Source organism: Malaclemys terrapin, chromosome 20 (assembly GCF_027887155.1).
Source record: "Malaclemys terrapin pileata isolate rMalTer1 chromosome 20, rMalTer1.hap1, whole genome shotgun sequence".
Lineage (NCBI taxonomy): Eukaryota > Metazoa > Chordata > Testudines > Emydidae > Malaclemys > Malaclemys terrapin.
In genome coordinates this window covers 6,751,432-6,773,629 of record NC_071524.1, presented here as the reverse complement: position 1 = coordinate 6,773,629, position 22,198 = coordinate 6,751,432, and the positions used below count along the sequence as shown (strand labels likewise).

The following is a 22,198-nucleotide window of genomic DNA, read 5'->3' as shown; positions in this document are numbered from 1 at the left end:
CCTTATATAAATCCATGGTACACCCACATCTTGAATACTGTGTACAGATGTGGTCTCTTCATCTCAAAAAAGATATACTGGCATTAGAAAAGGTTCAGAGAAGGGCAATTAAAATGATTAGAGGTTTGGAAGGGGTTCCATATGAGGAGAGATTCAAGAGGCTAGGACTTTTCAGCTTGGAAAAGAGGAGACTATGGGGGGATATGATAGAGGTATATGAAATCATGAGTGATGTGAAGAAAGTAAATAAGGAAAAGTTATTTACTTGTTCCCATAATATAAGAACTCCACTAGTAACCTCCCTCCAGCCTGACAGTTCACCTTTCAGTACGACCCGTTGTAGTCTCCCCTTTAACCAGTTCCTTATCCACCTTTCAATTTTCATATTGTCCTCATCTTTTCCAATTTAGCTAATAATTCCCCATGTGGAACCGTATCAAATGCCTTACTGAAATCAAGGTAAATTAGATCCACTGCGTTTCCTTTGTCTAAAAAATCTGTGACCTTCTCAAAGAAGGAGATCAGGTTGGTTTGGCACGATCTACATTTTGTAAAGCCATGTTGTATTTTGTCCCAATTACCATTGACCTCAATGTCCTTAACTACTTTCTCCTTCAAAACATTTTCTGAGACCTTGCATACTACAGATGTCAAACTAACAGGCCTGTAGTTACCTGGATCACTTTTTTCTCCTTTCTTAAAGCTAGGAACTATGTTAGCAATTCTCCAGTCATATGGCACAACCCCTGAGTTTACTGATTCATTAACATTTTTTGCTAATGGGTTTGCAATTTCATGTGCCAGTTCCTTTAATATTCTTGGATGAAGATTATCTGGGCCCCCCCAATTTAGTCCCATTAAACTGTTCGAGTTTGGCTTCTAACTCGGATGTGGTAATATCTACCTCCATATCCTCATTCCCATTTGTCATCCTACCATTATCTCTAAGCTTCTCATTAGCCTCTTAAAGACTGAGGCAAAGTATTTGTTTAGATATTGGGCCATGCCTAGATTATCCTTAACCTCCACTCCATCCTCAGTGTTTAGTGGTCCCACTTCTTCTTTCTTTATTTTCTTTTGATTTATATGGCTATAAAACCTTTTACTATTGGTTTGAATTCCCTTTGCAAGGTCCAACTCTACATGGCTTTTGGCTTTTATCACTTTGTCCCTACATGTTCTGACCTCAGTAAGGTAGCTTTCCTTGCTGATCACTCCCATCTTCCACACCTTGTAGGCTTTCTGCTTTTTCTTAATCATCTCTCTGAGATGCTTGCTCATCCAACTTGGTCTACAACTCCTGCCTATGAATTTTTCCCCCTTTCTTGGGATACAGGCTTCTGATAGTTTCTGCAACTTTGACTTGAAGTAATTCCAGGCCTTCTCCGCCTTTAGATCCACAAGTTCTTCAGTCCAATCCACTTCCCTATCTAATTTCCTTAATTTTTTAAAGTTAGCCCTTTTGAAATCAAAAACCCTAGTCACAGATCTATTTTTGTTTACCCTTCCATTTAGTTTAAACTGAATTAGCTCATGATCGCTCAAACCAAGGCTGTCCCCTACAACCATTTCTTCTAAGAGATCCTCACTACCCACACCAAATCTAAAATGGCATCCCCTCTTGTTGGTTCTTCAACTACTTGGTGAAGGAATCCATCAGCTATCACATCTAGGAAAATCTGAGCCCTATTATATTACTTGCACTTGTCCTCCAGTCTATATCTGGGAAGTTAAAGTCTCCCATGATCACACAATTCCCATTAGTATTTACTTCATTAAAAACATTGAAGAGGTCTCTATCCCTATCCAAATCAGACTCCTGTTCTAACAGACAGCAAACCCCCCAAAGACAGGGATAGAGCCCAGGAATCGAGATGGTGGGGAAATTTCATTGAAACCGTTTCTGTCCGAAAATCCCATTCAAACTAAACCAGTTTGTTTCTTGAAATCATATCAAGTGGCATGAAAATTCTTTGCAAAAATATTTTGTTGCAAAACAAAAGCATCTTCTGTGTCACAGTGTGTTAAATTGTCTCGTCGCACACAAAGAGGAGACACTTAGATCTCAAAAATTAGATAAGATGTTTCAGTCTGAGCTAAGTAGTTGCTGCTCTTAAAAATTGCAACATAATAAAATACAAATAAAATAGACTATTTCAGCCATTCTATTATGTCATAATCTGATCTGAGTAAACATGATAGGACACCTCATCTTATGCACTGCTCCTAGTGACACTCTCCAATAGATCCCCATCCTCCACCCGCCGGGAGGTAGGTAGGGGCGGATTGTTATCCCTACTTGAAAGAGGGAGAAGCTAAGGCTGAGAAAGGAGAATTGACTTGTCTTAGGTCACACAGCCAGTCCGTGGCAGAGTTGGGAATAGGACCCAAGAGCCCTGATTTTCAAACTAACCATCGGATCTTGAATTTCAGACATTGAATGACCTGAATAAAGTGTTCTCAAGTGAGTTCCAGACAAGCAAGAGTTCATAGTAATTATTCAGCAAGTATTTTAGGAGAACTGGAATGGTAGAGAAAATAATGAACTGCAGAGAAGCAGCAAAATTTGTCGAACATATGACTGGTTATGACTATTTACTTGGTCTTAAAAGAAAACAACAGGGACCTGAGTCTCCTCCCTGTCAATAACCCCCTGCTCAGCCAATCAGGGTAGAGACCAAGGGGCGGGAGGATGAGGGTTCTCACCAGAGAGCCCAAAGGATGGCCCAGGTCACCGCTCGGGATCACTGTCTGAGCACTATTTCAGCCCCACATTTTTTGGTGGACCTCCCACAATGGGAGTTGTAGAGCACCCCCCACGACACACACACACCCCTCCTGGTGGTGGGAGGGGAACAGGGGAAAGGACAAAAGAAGTAAGAGATGAAGAGAAAGGAGGGAGGGATGGAGGAAAAGGAAAAAGAAAAAGGACAAACCTTAATGTCCCCAGAGATTCTAAGGGACAAAATCCCAGGTGGGGAATAAAATTTGGCCACCTTAAGCTAGTGTTTTCCATGCCAAAAATTCAGCTGGCGCCAGATGCATCAGACTGAACAGGTTCCAAACCTCTCGGAGGCTCTTACCTTCTGTGCGGGATGATGAGGAGCTGGTGCATCACTTTGGCCGTTACGTCCTCCTGCTGCAAGGGAACGAGAACCTGTCAGAGACTCAAACGCCCCGAGGAATCAGGGGGAATTAAGGCCACCTGGATCCAGCAGTATTTCCACCCAGCACCTGCCCACCACTGAGGGATGAATTCACCTCCTGAACCCCAGAATGGAGTCTTCTTGTCCTTTCTAGTAACCTCCAGTGCCAACCCCCCTCCTTCTAGGGTGAGCTCCTGCTACCTCCCCCTCAGTGCCCTTGACAGCTGTTCCACCTCCAAACCACAGCTCAAGTTATCAAAACCCTCTTCTCCACCCCCACCCAGGTTAGGCAGGGAGGCGGCTCTAGCAGGAGGGGCAGGAGGGATTCTGGCAGCAGTGAAGTGGGTTGCGGGGAGGTTGAGATCTTGCCCCAAGTCATCCCAGACACTAATGCTAAGCCAAAGGATGGCAGCATCTAGTGTCAGTGGAGTCCAAGCACTATTTCAACCCCACAGTTTTGGATGAACTCCCAACAAGGGGAGGTGAAGAGCACCCCCAGCAACACACACACACACACACCCCACTCCTGGTGGTGGGAGGGGAACAGGAGAAAGGACAAAAGAAGTAAGAGATGAAGAGAAAGGAAGGAGGGATGGAGGAAAAGGTAAAACGAAAAGGACAAACCCTAATGTCCCCAGTGATTCTACGGGACAAAATCCCAGGGAGGGAATAAAATTCTGCCACCTTAAACTAGTGTTTTCCATGCCTAGAATTCAGCTGGCACCAGATGGATCAGACTGAGCAGGTTCCAAAACCTCTTGGAGGCTCTTACCTTCTAAACAGGGACGTCTGTTTTCTAGTACAATCAGTAAAAGGAAAGGAGAAAACTCGAAAGAGGCTCCTGCTCGCACTCACATACGTGAACCCTAATACTCTCTCAGTCCTCAAAGAGAGACCTCGAGAAGGAGACTTGCTGAAGCAAAGCCACAGGGTTCTACGAGGTTTCCCTGGCTCTGTGCACCTGTCCTGCCTGGCTGATGTCAGCATCTCTCTCTGAGGTCACCACCTCCCTAACACCTTTGACCAATAGGCTGATGTCCTGCAAAAGGCCTTTGTGATGTCACTGCCACACCCACCCATCCCCGGAAGTGCTAATGTCCTGCTGCTGGCCTGACACTTTGAAGGTTTGAGCTACTCTCTGTGGATAACCCCACTCAATGCGTCTTCATTCTAGGAAGCAAGCCGGCTAGACAGTAAAACATCAGAGGCTGCTCCCAACGCTACACTCACTTTTAACAAAATTAGTAGACTTTATGGCCAGAAGAGACCTTTAGAGCATCTCATCTAACCCCCTGCATATCATGGGCTTCCTGTATAGCACAACAGTTATTTTTGGGCACACACATTCCAGAAAGGCATCTAGTCTTCATTCAGTGATATCAAGAGATGGAGAATGCACCACTTTCCCTTTTAGTGAGTGCCAGGGGGCTCCATTTCCCCTTCCACTAGCTCCGCATTTACAGTGAGCCACAGCAGTACCTGCAGCAGGGAGCGGGAGTTGCTGATGGCTTCAGAGGCACAGCCCCTGCATTGTCTCAGGCACCTGGCGTAAGTGCCGGATGATGCGGAGCTGGTGCATCACTTTGGCCATGACGTCCTCCTGCTGCAAGGGAACGAGAACCTGTCAGAGACTCAAACGCCCCGAGGAATCAGGGGGAATTAAGGGCACCTGGAACGGCAGTATTTCCACCCAGCACCTGCCCACCACTGAGGGATGAATTCACCTCCTGAACCCCAGAATGGAGTCTTATTGTCCTTTCTAGTAACCTCTAGTGCCAACTCCCTGATACCAGACACCTCTGTGTTCTTGGGGAACCAGGGTGCAGTCTCCAGCCTGACTCATGAAAGACACCCCCCACCACCACCTCTGCTTAAACTAAAACCCATCAGAGGAAAAAACTTGCAGAGAGCAGTGAAGGGCATTGGGTGACACACCTAGACCCCTCCTGACAAGGGTGACAAGATAAAGACATCTCCATTAGCATACAGAATGGAGAGCAGAGACAACTCCCCTAGCCTCATCTGCATGAAAGATGAGACAGGAAGACATCTCAATTTACATACAGAATGGAGAACAGAGAACCACAGTGAACTCTGGGACCAGAAAAAGCAGAGAAGCGCTGCATCATGGGAATCTCTGCTCCAGATGCTAATGAACCTATGGCTGCACTCACCCGGCTCAGCAATTATCAGACCAATTCTATTAATGAATCCTTAATTGATATCCAAATACTGAAGTAGCCTAGTTGCATTGTGAGCTCCCTGGAAGAAAACACCACCCATAGCCAAGAGTGATCAGTTCCTATTGTCTAGTCTAAAGAAACCCCTTGAGTCATCAGTTTACCTATAAACAAATCTAGTGTTCTCCCTTGAACAATTGCAATTTCTCTACAAAAAACCCTACTCACTCTGTAGTCAGGGTTCTGATGCTTAGATCCAAACTATGCATCAGTTCCACTGGAACTCCATCTTCTCCTGGCTGATCGTGCTGGCAGCTCTGCCTGTCTCCTACATTCAGGACCCTCTGCAACCACCATCACCTGGGAACTGCGACCAGTTCAAGCCTCATGGAGTGGGTGAGATCCCCCCTCTTCCTCTCTCTGTGTTTTCCTTTCTACCTTAGGTATTAACCTTTAATAATGTATGTTATGTTGGTTTAGCTCTCCTTGTGTAGTTATCACTATTATTCAATAAATAACTTTTATGGTTAACTTGGTTGCTTCTCTCTCTGTTGCTGAACTTTACTCGTTTGTGTTTTTAGCTTCCCCCATTCACTCTACAGCAACGCTTCTTTTACCTAAACTAAAGATCCCTGCAGCGCCCAAAATACTGTGGGGTTTGCTCATCAAGTAGGTTACTGCCAGTACAATTGTGTTGGGGGAGTGGGGCTGGAGACGTGTTGAATCTGGGACGCATAAGGGTAACAGCTTGAAAGTGCTGCTTGACCCAGTCCATGGAGCCCAGGGGCATATAAGGAGAGGTAGCTTGAAAGTGCTGCTTCATCCAGCCCAGTGAGTCCAGAGACATATAAGGGGTCAGCTTGACAGTGCTGATTGACCTGGTCTGCTCACACTTGCTCTGTTAATGTATGTGTGGGTGTGTGGGTGTTCATCCGGTTCTGGGGCTGGAGTAACCCAGCCCTAGGGAGCCTAGGTCCTGCAGGATAGCTCCACTGGGAGGGGACTTGCAGAAGGGAGAAGTAGAGCTTCATATGAAAAAACAAGTGACACAAGCAGTACATTGATAGAATTACAGAACCCCTTTCCCCAGAAGAGTAACCCGAATAAATCAGCATACCCCAAAGAAATGGGCACATCTGGTAACACCCCCTCCTTGTAGGGTGAGTTCCTGCCACCTCCCCCTCAGTGCCCTTGACAGCTGATCCACCTCCAAACCATAGCTCAAGTTCTCAGAACCCTCTTCTCCACCCTCACCCAGGTTGGGCAGGGAGGCGGCTCTAGCAGGGGGGTCAGGAGGGATTCTGGCAGCAGTGAAGTGGGTTGCGGGGAGGTTGAGATCTTGCCCCAAGTCATCCCAGACACTAATGCTAAGCCACAGGATCGCAGCATCTAGTGTCAGTGGGGTTCATGTGGCTCAGCCCAGACACCTGGGCTGGGGACCCGCCCCCATAGTACTGGTCGAGTGCGTGGCCCAGGGTGTTCACAGCCCCCTCCTCACCCCTCCCTGAGCCCAGCCTGGTGCCTCACCTGGAACAAAGCAGCAGCGCCCATCAGCCTCACTGCTGCCTGAGTCCCAGTGCTGCTGCTGTCCCCTGGGGAGTGTGCCGAGCTGCTGGTGCTGCGACAGGGATCCTCCACCTCCTGCCCTGGGGAGGCTGGAAGGTCCTCAGGGACTAGGCAGGGCGATGCCTCCTGCTGAGAATCAGGGCTGGGCTCTTGGGGCCGGTGCTTCCCACACAACAAGCCCCAGAGCCACCCTGCCCGGCTCCTCTTCTGGGCTGGGGCCTGCCTCACCAGCCGCATCCTGGGCCAGCTCCATTTCGGCCTGGCCGGTGGCTCTCTCACCTCAGCGCCTGCACCAGGAGTGGCTTTCCTCTGCCAGAAGGCTGGGCACTTCCACCTCCTCGCTCGGCGGGGAGCTCCTTCCCCACCAGCAGGGACAGAGAAGCCGCTTTGCTCCTGGGGAAGATGGCAGCTGCTTCCCTCAGGCTCTGGGGCCACCTGCAGAGCCTTCTTCCTGAACTTCCTCTGGAGCCTGGACAGCCTGGAACCGAGCGGGGAGCAGGCGTGAGTCGGGGTCAAGGCAGCCTCTCACTAATCAGCCTTTTTGGTCCCTCCCCATCCCTGCCAAAGCCAGAACCTGAATAAAGTGCTCTCAAATGAGCTCCAGACCAACAACAGTTCATGAACTGCGCAGAGACAATTAATGTAGAGAAGCAGCAAAATTCGTCAAACAGATGACTGGTTATGATTTATTTACTTGTTCTTAAAAGAGAACAACAAGGACCTGAGTCTCCTCCCTGCCAATAACCCCCTGCTCAACCAATCAGGGTAGAGACTGAGGGGCGGGAGGCTGAGAGTTCTCACCAGAGAGCCCAAAGGAAGGCCCAGGTCACTGGTAGGGATCACTGTCTGAAGACTATTTCAACCCCACTTTCTTGGGCGGACCTCCCACAATGGGAGATGCAGAGCACCCCCCGCAACACGTAACACACACACTCACACACACACACACTCACCACTCCTGGTGGTGGGAGGGGGACAGGAGAAAGGACAAAAGAAGTAAGAGATGAAGCGAAAGGAAGGAGGGATGGAGGAAAGGTAAAACGAAAAGGACAAACCCTAATGTCCCCAGTGATTCCACGGGACAAAATCCCAGGTGGGCTATAAAATTCTGCCACCTTGAACTAGTGTTTTCCATGCCTGGAACTCAGCTGGCACCAGGTGGATCAGACTGAACAGGTTACAAACCTCTCCGAGGCTCTTACCTTCTCAACAGGTATGTCTGTTTTCTAGTAAAATCAGTAAAAGGAAAGGAGAAAACTCGAAAAAGGCTCCTCCTCGCGCTCACGTACGTGAACCCTAATACTCTCTCAGTCCTGAATGAGAGACCTCGAGAAGGAGACTTGCTGAAGCAAAGCCACAGGGGTCCCTGAGGTTTCCCTGGCCCTGTGCTCCGTCCTGCCTCGCTGATGTCAGCATCTCTCTGTGAGGTCACCACCTCCCTACCACCTTTGACCAATAGGCTCAGGTCCTGAAAAAGGCCTTTGTGATGTCACTACCACACCTACCCATCCCCTGAAGTGCTAATGTCCTGCTGCTGGCCTAACACTTTGAAGGTTTGAGCTGCTCTCTGTGGATCACCCCACTCAATGCGTGTTCATTCTAGGAAGCAAGCCGGATAGACAGTAAAACATCAGAGGCTGCTCCCAATGCTACACTCAGTTTTTCCAAAATTAGGAGACTTTATGGCCAGAAGAGACCTTTAGAGCATCTCATCTAACCCCCTGCATATCATGGGCTTCCTTTATAGCACAACAGTTACTTTTTTGGAAAACACATTCCAGACATCCAGGATAAAATGATAAGGCGTATCATTGAACAGAGCGAGCAGCCCAACTAAACTGGCTGTGAGCTCCAGGAAATAACAATTCTAGTGGCAGGAAGTTGAAGCCAGACAAAATATGGTGCAAATTTTTCACCATGTGTGTACTTAAATCACTGGAACAAGGGACATGGTGGAGTCTCCATCTCCTGTAGTCCTTCAATCAGAATTGTAAGTCTCTTCCTTAAAAATAAATAAATTAATAAATAATCGCTCTAGCTCACCCATAAGTTACTGGGCTGGATGTAGGAATCACTGGGAGAAATTCTCTGGCCTGTGTCATACAGAGGGTCAGATTAAATGATCATAAAAGTGCCTTCTGGCCTTAACATCTATGACTCTATGGAATGTATGAGGGGCTGAGGATTAGAAACCTTAAGTGCCAAGTTGCAGTAGCAGGTGAGCAGTTACTCCACAGCCTTAGTAAGGAAGGGGAGGACATGTGGCCTATTGCCTCCCCCCCCTGCGCTCTCTCTCTCTCTCACACACACATTTGCGACCAGGATTCGTATGACAATTGTCTACAGAGATGACATAAATAAATAAAAATAAAATAAATTAATGGAGATATCCTATCTCCTAGAACTGGAAGGGACCTTAAAAGGTCATGGAGTCCAGCCCCCTGCCTTCACTAGCAGGACCAAGTACTGATTTTGCCCCAGATCCCTAAGTGGCCCCCTCAAGGACTGAACTCATAACCCTGCGTTTGCAGGCCAATGCTCAAACCACTGAGCTATCCCTCCCCCCATAGAGATGACAGATTGCGTCAGTGGTAAAAATAAGTGCCAGCAGCTTAAGCGTTAACAGTCTCAGACCCACGCAGATGAAGATTTAACAGCACTCAGTGCTGTAATTCTCTACTCATGCCTCTGGCCTGTTTGTTTGAGAAGTTCAGTTATTTATTGGGACAAGTTTAAAGAATGAAGCAAGGGTGATGCAGCAGTATATTGTATTTATAGTCTCTTTAAAATTAGTTGTTTAATCACCAGAAGGCCTCCCATTATCAGGGGTCTCTCACATGAAGTAGATACACGCAGAGGCTGTATGCTGAAAGTTTGTAGGAGCCATCTTGTCATGTTATAACGAGAGTTCTGGTTTAAACTTTATATCCCTGGTCCTGCTCTGTTTCCTGAATTCTGTAGCACACTCATAAGGAAGATACTCTCAGTTGCCTGGGAATGCTAGAAAGCAAGATACCCCTAGTGTAAATACGGTTATACTGGCAAAGCTGTGACCATTCCCCGTAAAACTTGATTTGCTCAGGGTGGGTGAAATAAAGTGGTAAAAAGTCACTTTGCCGGTATAAACCATCAGGACCGTTTTGCTGGTATAGTTTATGTAGTAGGAAGAGGGCCTGAAACATAAGCCCTTGTATCAGAGGCCTGGTGTGAGGCCTGAGGCCTGAATTAGGGTGACCAGATGTCCCGATTTTATAGGGACAGTCCCGATTTTTGGGTCTTTTTCTTATATAGGCTCCTATTACACCCCACCCCCATCCCGATTTTTCACTGTCTGGTCACCCTAACCTGAACTAAAGTAGTTTTGTTGATATAAAGCAAAGAAGCAAAGTCGGGTTTTGCCTGCTTGCAAGCAGACAGAATCTGGCAAGAATAGGGCTGATATTGCAGAAACACACATTCCTAAGTAGTGTTAGGCACAAATATATGCAAACACATTCCAGAAAGGTGGCACCAGAACATCTGGATAGCAAACACGTTCCCCAAAGAGAACAGGAACACGCTGACCCATCTTAAGGAAAAAGTCAAGATGACAGCATGATGGATAGAGATTTTTTGATCGAACCAACATGTACAAGGTAATGGGTGGCTCCTGGATACATCAATGGGTGGCACCCTAATACGTCAGACGGTGGCACCCTGGTACATCAGGAGTAATGAGTAACTTGTTTGTATCTGTGTATAAAGATGTATCTCAGAGAGGGTGTCTTTGTCTGGCCGAGGGGAAAATGGAAAGTCGGGGCCATTCACTGAGCTGGTCCATTGCCACAGGCATACATGTGTTAGTGTACCTGTAACCATTGAGCCAGGGCATTAGTACCATGCCTCGTCAGCAATAAACCTGACCAAGTACCTTTGCTGAAAACTGAGTCTGTGAATTTATTGGGTGGTTCAATCACAGCCTGCTGTCTCTGCTATCTGCGCAGAGCTGGAAAGCACGCTGAAAGAACACACACACAGCCAAATATCTATCAACATCTGAAGACAGTGTACTCTGGCATAGCTACTAGGAACAAACTCCTAGGGTAGACCATGGGTTGCTGCAGGTTTTCGTGACTACGTTGCTAAACAAAGACCTTGTGAAGCTGCAGTGATTTAACACAAGGTGTAAGTTGAAAACCATATAGTTAAACTGGTGCAAAAAGCCACATGAAACTGATTTTTGTGTAAGAGAGGCCTTTTGTTTTATCGTTTATTTTAACTCAGTTTGGAACAGGTTTAACTAAACCAGTGATAGCTGCCTTTAAACCAGGGGTCTCAAGGTCCCAGCCTGCGGGCCATCTGTGGCCCAAGAACCTCCCCACTGCGGCCTGCGGAGGAGAAACGCATGCAGACACGCTGCCAGCAATGTTTGCTGCAGGCGCGGCCCCTGCAGCTTCCATTGGCTGGGGGAGAGGGACAGAGATACCATCACTAATGGCTGGGCAGAGTCAGCCATGGAGGCAGCATCATTAGTTGCCGGGCAGAGTCAGCCATCGAGGCAGCATCACGTTTTTCCACAATGAATATAAACAAGTCAAAATACCAAACACAACTATCTGATGCACACCTTGCTGCAATCCTGAAGGTTTCAACTGCACAGTCACTGAGGCCAAACATCAACAAACTGACACAACTGAAGCATTGCCAGGTGTCTGGAAAACACTAAAAACTCTCTGGCAGGCGAAGAATTGTATAAAGTTGCATAACAGTTTTATTATTTCTAAGAAACTCAAAATAAAAAAATACAATATAAATGTTTTCTTTTCTGAGCACCATCTTCAGTGACACTAGTGGCCCACTGGGAGGATTTGAGGACTGGCAGTGGCCCTAAGGTAAATTGAGTTTGAGACCCCAGCTTTAAACGGATGTAGGAGCGTCCACATAGGAGTTCGCACTCATCTAAATAAACTGGATTAAAAACCAATTTAATTTAAACTGATACAACTTTCCCATGCAGAGAAGGCCAGAGGCTCTAAGGCCTGGTCTACACTTAAAATGTAGATTGACACAGCTATGTCACTCAGGGGTGTGAAGAATTACAATAGAGTGCTTCTATTGAGCTAGCTCCTGTTGCTTGGGAAGGTGGATTACCTACAGCAATGGGAAAACCCTGCCATCGCTTTAGTCTGCATCTGCACTATGGGGTTGCAGCGGCATAGCTAGAGTGCCACTGTAGCCCCCCTAGTGTAGGAAAGCCCTAAGTCACATTCTGGCAGCCTCATTGTGAAAAGGCACCAGGAGCTGCTTGGCAGCTCTGCCTGGGGAGATCATGGTGTATTTATTACCTAACTGAATATTATCTCATTCTTTGCTGAGCAGTGGAAGCTGAGACCAAAAGGGTGAAATCCAACAAGGTTTATTACGACAACAATGAAGCAACACCCATATTTACACTTCCTGTTTCCTGTTGGCTTCTAAACAAAGACTACAGCTCTCAGCAATCAATGCTGGATCTAACAACACCACATTTCCCTCGTCTTAGAACAAACTCAATCTTACGGCAGTAATACTAATCCAATAACCTGCTACTATAATAAACATAAATAATGTAATTAGCAAATAAACAATAACTAAGAAGTAGTTATGTAACTGTAATTAGAATTCTAGTTATAATAGAAGACTGTTCCTTTAATAATTACAGAACACAGTCTCTAGCCAATACAGTTGGCTGTCAGACTCTGACAGCATATTTGTCAGGCCCAATATCCTGTCAGTTATCCTGTATTGTCAGCAGCAAAGGGCTAGTTAGATAGTCTGAAACATTGCACTATGTCTTAGTAAGCAGAAACAGATGAATAGTGCTCCAGACTGACCATCTGACAGCTTGTAAGCGTGAGGTCCTTGTGACGGGGTCCCTGGGGTGCAACATGGACTGTGGGACCACTGAGCCCTCTGTCCCTCCAACATGGGGTGCCCCTCACACTGTGATGCTGTGTCAAGCCACATACCCCTGGCAGGCACTACCCTTACACAGCCATCCATAGACAGCAACACACCCAGATGAGTTACATGAATGCTTCTCCCAGTCATTCATGAACCAACAATAGGGAGGCTCCAGCCAATTCCCCCCCCAGCTCCCCAGCCAATTCCCCCCAGCTCCCCAGCCTTGCACCGCAGAGCTGTACCATCTTGCCCTGGTCAGAAGCCTAACCAGAATAAGTTCATTACCCAGACTGGCCCTGCTTCGATGTAAACTGAGCTGAGATTTCCCAAGCACTTCAACCAAACCACACTGTTTTAGGTAAAATATAAACTACAGAAAGATAGATTTTAAGTGATTATAGGTAGCGAATGTAGAGATCAAAGTTGGTTACCTAAGAAATAAAAGTAAATTCACAATCGGAGTTCTATAAACTAAACAGGATAGTATAGTTCCTCAATACACAGGCTGGGACTCTTTTCCAGCCTGAAACCACCCTCCCACATACAAAGTCTTTGTCCTCCAAACATGTTTCCAGGTGTTGAGTTGTGGGGGGGAGTGAGGCCAAGTGATGATGTCACTTCCCCTCTTTTATAGTTTCTTCCAGCTTGTTGGAAAAATCCTTTGCTGTGGTGTGGGGATCAGGTAGTCTCCATTGGTCAAGCAGTTTCCATTGTCTACGTGTTCTCTCTGAGAAGTTTCCATTGTATACAGTTTCTGAGATCCTTTCCTTGATGGGTGTTGATGAGCCATTAACCCCTGTCTGCCTCCTCCATTGTTGCACCTGAAAGGTTGGTTGTGGGTGTTCCCAACCTCACAACATATTTCAGTAACACATACATAGTAAAACTTCATAACTTCCTATACCATGATAGCACATACAATCCAACAGGCTATTAATGTTCAACAGATCAAGACTTTTAACATGATACCTCTCAAGGCAAACTTCGTACAAAACATATCATAATTCTATGACAGTGATGAATATGGGAGTTCCAGAGTGCTACTCTGTGGTACGGAGTGTCATAGTCCTTTTTAGAAACAATTTTCAGTGGGGAAGTGAACCTGGGTTCTCCTTTTCCTAACATTCCAGGTTTTCATACTTCTATAAACAAGCCACATTTGAATTTCAGTTCTCTGACCCCACAGCATTTATCTGCATCTTATATTTTTGTGGTTTTCATTGAACTGTTTGTCTGATATACGGCAGCAATGATATATCAGATATAGGCCCATGTAATCCAGCAATGTTTAATTTAGCATGCATCTCTCTACCATGCAATAATTCAGCAGGTGACTTTTGTGTTGTGGCATGGCGTGTAGCCCTGTAGATTTAAAAGTAATCGTAGTGAAGGTTGTCCGCACTTTTCTTTCCAGCATAGCTGTCTCCATAGCTGTTAGTCTAATTTGCTGAAGAACACTCCTGCTGTGTACAATCTGTATTTTATAAGTTTAAGATGAATTGGTATTGTTTAAAGTTGCAAAAACCGAGAATACTTTTGCCAGGCACAGGAAACTAGTGTTGTTTAAGGTATTTAGCATTTAATCCTTAAGGTGACTTAATGCTACAAAATTTAAAATGTTTTAAATAAAGACCAAAAGTTGTGGCTGCAGCAGGGTAGTCAAAGCCAGAAGAATAAAAGATTTAAATTTGTTTTTGGGTAACAAAATAGCAAATAAAAAATCTGGTAAAGAGAGAGAAGGACAGTGCCCCTGGCTCTGTGTGGTCGAGCTGTCACTTTGCTGTGGGTGCATGGAGATTTTGTAAGCATAAAAGAAACAGTTACACCTTGTGTAGAAATTGATATGGCTAGTGTTGTAGAAATTGAATTGTGGAGAGGATGTGCATTTTCCCCAGAACATGTGCAGTGTATATTGTAGCAGAGGTAAAAGAAATGCAAACCTACCAATATAGGTTGTGTTGTCTCTTTCAGATCACTGTGTGTTTGAAAGCAGGAGTTAGAAGTAAAAGGCAATCAAAAGTCTAGGAAAGTTAATTGTGTCCTTTTTTAAAATAAGACTCTTTAAGCTGTGGATAGCTTTGGATCTGGAAGCAAGCTAAAAAGCATCTGTATTAATGCAATTTTCTAACTAATAAAGTAGAAGCCACTGAAACCTGGGCTGCCTATGAAACAAATACAAAAAAATATGGGGTAATTCCTCTGTTTTGCCTGAAATCAACAAGAGTATGTGTATATAAAGGAAATATTTTAAGTAATTAATGTCTTTCAAATCATCAGAGAAAACGGATGCCAGCTAAACAGCATTCAAGGTACCATGCATTTACTAGTACAACAGAAATTATTTTTGTGTTCTATGTCCTGTCTTGTGAAGTTTGTCTAGTGGCCAGAATTGTTGGGTTTAATATTTTCATAAGACAGTCGAGTTCAAAATTAAATAAAAGAGTTAAATAAAAAAGCAGATACTTGTTTTATTCAACTTAGAATACAAAGTGTTTAAATAAATAAAAAAAAATGTAATATACTAAAGTCTAATACATTTGCTTAAGTAAAAAAAAAAGGCTTCATTGGTCAAATCTTTTAATTAAAAAAAATGTTGTTAAAATTTGCATATCAACAGTCTTTGGAAGCAAGGACATGAAAGGTTAACCCACTCCCCATATTGCCCATGGGATCCTTCTGGCTACCTCAGATTTCTAGCCAGAGGGCTGGGGAGGGAGGAAAGCTATTGGACACGAGAGGTTGTACCGAGTGGACTCCTCAAAGGTGGGTGTGCTTGTCCTGGCTTGTTGCTCCAAAGCTCTGTAATAAAGTTATTTTACTGGAAGGGTGTATATGGCATACATTGAATAATAAGACTAATGTACTGTATAATGGCAATGTGTATGTGTTCATTGTTGGGAAAAGGTGTATGAGTGAAAAGTGAAAGTTTCCTTTGTAGGTTAAAAAAAGCCAAGAAGAGAAGAAGAAAAAAGAACAGAACGAGTTAACTGGAAAAAAAAAATAGCTAGCAAGCTCAGTCTAAAGATAAGATGCTGGCCCATCCAAGGGCACTGCCCACAGCTAAGACTTGGCTGACAGCCAAGAAAAGGGGGGCCTGAATGTGCCCAAGCAACTATGAGATCTGCAAAACACTGCCACGCATTAATGAAATGTGTTAGGTTTTTCTCACAGGTAAAGAAGTGCTACCTAAAGACCGTAGCAGCCCTGCCGTTCATTGAAACCAGGAGACTGAGTCTACGTAAAGTCCATCAACGAAAGACTGCTTTGACTCCATGCTAGAAAGGCCCTTTCCAAGTGCTGTTAACCACCGACACCGCTGTGAAGTGCCAAGGACTGCCTACCTGGACTCATGTTTCTCACTGCAAAAAGACCCCTCCACCTCGGGAGGACTCTCCAACTGATGATCAGCCTATTCCTCCTTCTAACTCTGCTGTGCCTTCTGGACAGCAAAGAAAAGAAAAAAAAAGACAAAGTGAAGTGCTAGTAACCTCTCCGTTGTCCACTGACAGACCTACTGTGCCTTTAGATTTTTTCCTAAAAGAAGCAAAACCCATTACAGGGTGATGTGCTAGTAACCTCTCCCCTGTATGATGCTGAACCACACTGTTTCAGAAAAAGAGAAGAAGGAACACTTGCTCCATTGAAACCACCAAAGTCCAAGAATTCCTGATTACAAAAAAAAAATTAAGAACTAACCCTGGTGAAGAAACAAAGAATTACACACTGGCAGGAAGAAACTTGTGGGACCCATGCTTGGGAATGTGGTTTTGATTGGATTTTGGGGTTTATTCTACAGGCTGCGCCCTGTGTTTTGAATAAGTCCTTCAGCATGTATTGCCCTCCCTAATTGGATTTTAAATGCAAAAAAGGGCTGCTATTAAATTAGCACAATAGAGGGTTTGGGTTATTTCCTCTAGAAAGAAGAGAGACTTGACCGGATCCCTATGGGATAGGGCCAACAGTACAGCAGCAGTTTAAAATATTTTAAGAACCAAAAACATGATAAGAAATTAGGGCAACTAAAGAAGGCCACAAGCCTTCTTTGTGGAGCACAGCTAACCCAAGTACAGGCTGGAATTGGTGAGTTACATGTTATCTCCGCCCTTAGTACTATGACCCAGAAGTTGCTGATAGAGATGGTATTGAATATCACTGAGGCTGGGAAGGCATTGCAGTGGGATCTAGCATGTTCAGGCTTGGCCCACTGCCCTTACAGACACATCAGGAGTACCATCTGATCTGTGGCCATGAAGAAATACTTGGAGACTTTCCTGGTGGAAGTGCGGACATTCTCAATGCTCCTTCCAAGCATATGGACCGGTTAGGGAGGTGTGGGCTCCCACATACCGAATCCTGCCGGGTCCATGGGGAGGATGCATGTGGGATTGGGTAATTCACCGAGACATCTGGGAAATTAGACTAACGCCGATGCCCTGGTGGACTTGGCAACCGCACAGAGAAAACTAAGGCAGATGGTTCTCCAGAACCACTTGGCTCTAGATATTTTACTGGCCTCTCAGAAAAGAACATGTGCATTAATTGGACAAGAATGCTGTGTGTATGTCCCAGATGTTTATAATGCCACTTAGGAAAGAGCAAACCACCTTATGGAGGTAGCAAAGGACCACGGAGGGAAGCGAATTGAATCCTGGTAGAGTAACCTGTTCAATTGGATTCCAGATATAGGTGGTTGGCTCCATAATGTACTCCGAAGCGCTGTTGTAATTATATGCGGCTCACTGGCCTTGTATATTATAATAAAAGTTGAACGTTGGATGGGCGCCAAGGTGTGTTCTGCCCAAAAATAACCAACCCCAGTCTTTCTGCTCAGTAGTTGTCCCAGGAGTCCCTTCGAGGTACTCCAGGGACAAAGGGGGGACTGTTAGGTCCAAGGAAAATGGAGTATAGAACAGGTTGTTTGGCCAGCTTAGCCAAAGTTAGGCTAACTGTAGTTGCTGGGCCATTCCTGTCTCTCTGTGAAACATGAGGACATGCTTGCTTGGGCTACAAAGAATGAGATAAAGGGCGGGGGACCGTATTCTTGTACCAACTGTACTAGGAACGGTTTGTTTGGACATATGGAGACTTGCAGTCCCCACTCCCTGTTTCTGTTCTTAACTCCCTCCTTTCTCCTAGTTTCTAGTGCATGACGAAAAGCTGATAAGAAGCTGCTAAGGCATCATGAACTGTTTGTACTGTCAAAGAACATAGATATGCATGAATATTAGAAGCTTTTAACTAGTAAAGGGGGGGATTGGGTTGCTTTAACTATGACGTGACGGAACTGTCTATATAATCTCACTAGTTATTGTAATCGTGGCTGGTTCTCTCAGGAGACGGGCCGCTCTCTATTGTTGTGTGCACTCTTCAATAAAGAGCTTGTATTGGACCTTGCTGGTGTTGCCTGTCTCTCACTCTGCGGTCAGACAACGAACCTTGCCGTCTGGGTTAAAAAGTCCCCGACATTACCATCTAGTCATTTATTCGCCATTTTGTAGCTGTGCGTTTGATTTTTCCTTCCTTAGTGAAGTGCTTTGATCTTGTCTTTATTGAAATCCATCCTGTTGATTTCGGACCAATTCTCCAATTTGTCCAGGTCATTTGGAATTCTTATCCGGTCTTCCAGAGTTGTAGCAACCTCTCCCAGCTTGGTGTCATCTGCAAATTTTATCAGCATACTCTCCAGTTCATTATCCAAGTCATTAATGAAAATATTCAATAGTGATAGGTAGAGTCGCAAAAGTTTAAGATGAGACAGGAGGAAAGTTTAAGGTGAAATATGATGTAAAAGTCCACTGAGTACAGGTTACACTGAGACCAAGGGGAGTAAAAAGGGAGAAAAATCAATATCTTCCCCTGCCCCCCCCAAAAAAGATTTTCTTTCTCAAATTTACATAAAATGCTCTTATTATGAATTGTTTCAAAATAACAAAAGATCAATGGTATTCAAACTGTTGAGAGAAAGTAGAAGACACTCTGTGACAAGAGGCTTCCTACCTGATTCCAATGTAGAAACATGGACCGTAAAAAAGAAAAGGAGGTAACTGGACAGAGAGGGGTTGCCCATGGCACAATGCGAGTGGAAGGAAATCCTCATCTTCATTGTAACTTGATTCACACACCAGAAAGGAAAAGAAAAAACAAATTCCAAGTAAGCAATGTGCTGTAATTTGGGATACAAATTCATTGAGCACAATATGAACCCTAGGACATGTGTTAATTAATAATTGCATCAAAATGTGTGTGTTTGCTACTGTTTTTGTCAAAAGACATGTTACAAGACATAGCAAAACTCTGCTTCACTGTTCACCATCTCAAATTACAGTCCAATATTCTGGACAAAGGCCTTAATACTAGCATTTGCAAAATTCATTGAAAAATATCACAAAAATCACTAACTTTTTGGTTGTAAAATTACAAAGAGAAAGTAGCCAAGAAGAACAAATGTATTTTGTATCTGTTTTTATAATGCAGTGTGAGAAAAGGCATTGCAATTTCTGGGTCTGGGTCAAATGGATAAATACAGAGCATCTAAAGTCATTAGTGAAGCTTTTCAAGTGGAAAAAGGAGCATTTTAAAAACAAATTAAAGGATGAGAACTTCTTGCCACGTACCTCATGAGCCCAGGAGAAACTTCCCAGCAGTTACAGGATCACTGGGACATTTCCAGCTTCTCACAGTCAGTGAAATGGACCTTTAGTCCGGGAGGTGCCTGACAATGAAAAAATTAAAGTTATAGTATAAAGCAAAAATAATTTAGGAAAAGAGAATCAGTTCAGTATCATCTGTCCTTGTGCACTTTTATGGTGATGTTTTTTAAACAGCAGCAGAATTTACTCTTTTCTCCTGCATGTAGCAAGGCTGAAAATGCAAGTGAAATTGTAAAGCAGAAAGCCACCATTATCGTTTAGATGGTGCTATGAAATTAAAGAGTCCTTATGGAAATCTGCATTCAGCAATGTGCTTATCCTCTCAGACCCAGATGGCTTAGCCTCACACACATCCCGGTTGGAGCAGAGTCATTCCCACTGTGGAAGAGGCTGCTTCATCCCAGTATGATGGAGTGATGATAGTCACTCCATAGTTTAAGACTCTAATAGTTTCCTTTATAACCCTGATTTTTGACCCTACATCTATAAACTACAGGAAGATCCTATCAGCCTCAAAATTGGAACCTTAAATCTGGGACTGAAGTAAACTATTTCTACAAAATTTGATGTGAATTGGACAAGTGGTTGCTGAATTATAACACCCTGGAAAGGAGGGTTCACCAAAGTTAAAAATCTTTTTTGCTGCTTTAAAGCATAAAGAACAAACACAACCACCCATTTTCTTATGGCTCCCTGGCCCCTCTGCTCCCTGGACCCTCTACAGCAGAGGTTCAGGGGCTGCCCCACATATGCGATCCCTGGCACAGCGCCCTAACCCTCTGAACATTCTGCTTTCACGAGACTTGCCCAATGCTCAGCTCTTCCTGCAGCCTCTTGCCTTGTTCACGTGGCTGGGCAGGGGTAGCTCCCTTGCACAGACAGCATAGCTAAGCTAGGGTTACCATATTTCAGCAAGCAAAAAAGAGGACGGGAGGAGCCCCGCCCCCGTCTGCCCTGGCCCCGCCCCTGCCCCTCCCATTTCCGGCCCCCTCAGAACCCCCAACCCTCCCCCATTCCTTGTCCCCTGACTGCCCCCTCCTGGGACCCCTGCCCCTAACTGCCCCCCAGGACTCCACCCCCTACCTAAGCCTCCCTGCCTCTTGTCCCCTGACTGCCCCCTCCTGAGACCCTCCCCCCATCCTAACTGGCCCCCTAGGAGCCTACCCCTACCTGTACCCTGATTGCCCCAACCCTTATCCCCACCCCCACCCCCAGACAGACCCCTGGGACTCCCACGCCCCATCCAACCACTCCCCACCCCCTGGCAGCCCCCCCAGAACTCCCAACCCTCCCTGCTCCTTGTCCCCTGACAGCCCCCGCCAGAACTACCGACCCATCTAAACCCCTCTGCTCCCTGTCCCCTGACTGCTCCGATCCCTCTCCCCACCCCTGCCCCCTGACAGCCCCCCCCAGAACTCCCAAACACCACCCCCTGCTCCTTGTCCCCTGACTGCCCCCTCCTGGGACCCCTGCTCGTAACTGCCCTCCAGAACCCCAGCCCCTACCTAAGCCTCCCTGTTCCTTGTCCCCTAACTGCCCCCTCCTAAGACCCCCCCAAACTGCCCCCCAGGACCCTACCCCCTACCTGTATCCTGACTGCCCAAAACCTTCTCCACCCCCAAAAAGCCCCCCCCCGTCTCTTGACTGCCCCCTCCAAAATCTCCCTGCCCCTTCTCCTGCCCCCTGGCCCCCTTACCCCACCGCTCAGAACATGGTGTTGGGCTCTGTGCGGAGCCGGACACGTGGCTGCGCTCTCCAGCGCAACACACAACCTGGTCCCTGCCCCCGCACAGTGCTGCCGGAGCGGGGCGCTGGGCTGCAGGGGAGGAGGAGCTGCCAAGGCTGATGCAAATGGCCCGGCAGGCCGGCCGGCTCAGAATGCAGGGTGGGGAGGAGGAGCTCTACAGCTGCTCCAGAGTCCAGCCCGGCAAGCTGCAGGGGGAAGGGCTCTGGCTGCCAGAGCCCCATGCGAGAGGCTGACTTTCCTGCAGCCCTCCCAGCCGCTCGCTCTGCTCTGCATGGGGGGGAAATCCGGGACATTTTTAGTGATTTACAAATTCCCCCCCCCCCCGGACGCTATTTTTAACACAAAAAGGAGGACATGTCCGGGTAAATCCGGACGAATGGTAACCCTAAGCTAAGCACATAGATTTGGCACAGTCATTCCAAAAGGCAATGGCTAAGCGGGAGTGACTTGAGTCTGCCCCAGGAGAGACTGACCTTCTCTTCCTAACTCTGCTAGAAGTGAGCTTGAGCAGTGTCTCTGGTCCTCAGTTACCGCCTCTGTTAGAAGCGGGAGAACGGTACTTGTTGGCCTCCTAGGATAGGGACATGGGGTGGTATTCACAAAGGTACTTCGGTGCCTGAGTCCCATTTTTAGGCACTGCTGAGACCTACGAAACTGCTGCTTGGCTGCTGCCCAACCCTGTAGGTGTCTTGGCTCACTTGGCTGCTTAGTGCCTAAGTTTCTGCAGCACAAATTCCCTACGTGCCTAAGTCTTTGCCTCCATGCATGTGCTCTGCTGCCTCCCTCTAGGTTTCCAGATGCCTATCCCCTGCCTAACCCCCAAATGTGTCCTTTATAAACAATTGATTAATATGGAGCTTCCCTGAAAGTTTTATTACTGGGGGCAGGAATAATTAACAATCAAACCCAGTGTCTTCATTTTAATTTCAAGGGTCAGTTTCCATATTATTCTAAATAAGGAGGATTTTTGGTCACATATTTGCAGAT

At 45.9% G+C, this 22,198-nt stretch overlaps 1 long non-coding RNA gene across 1 annotated transcript; it reads right to left on the bottom strand.

Annotated features, from left to right (window-relative positions):
- Positions 1 to 18,436: 18,436 nt before the first annotated feature.
- Positions 18,437 to 19,507, bottom strand: LOC128826405 (uncharacterized). The gene is made up of 3 exons (XR_008442837.1): positions 19,429 to 19,507; positions 18,812 to 18,922; positions 18,437 to 18,472 (listed from the first exon to the last, which is right to left on the bottom strand). It is a non-coding gene; the product is annotated as an uncharacterized LOC128826405 (long non-coding RNA).
- Between the last annotated feature and the right edge of the window lie 2,691 nt (positions 19,508 to 22,198).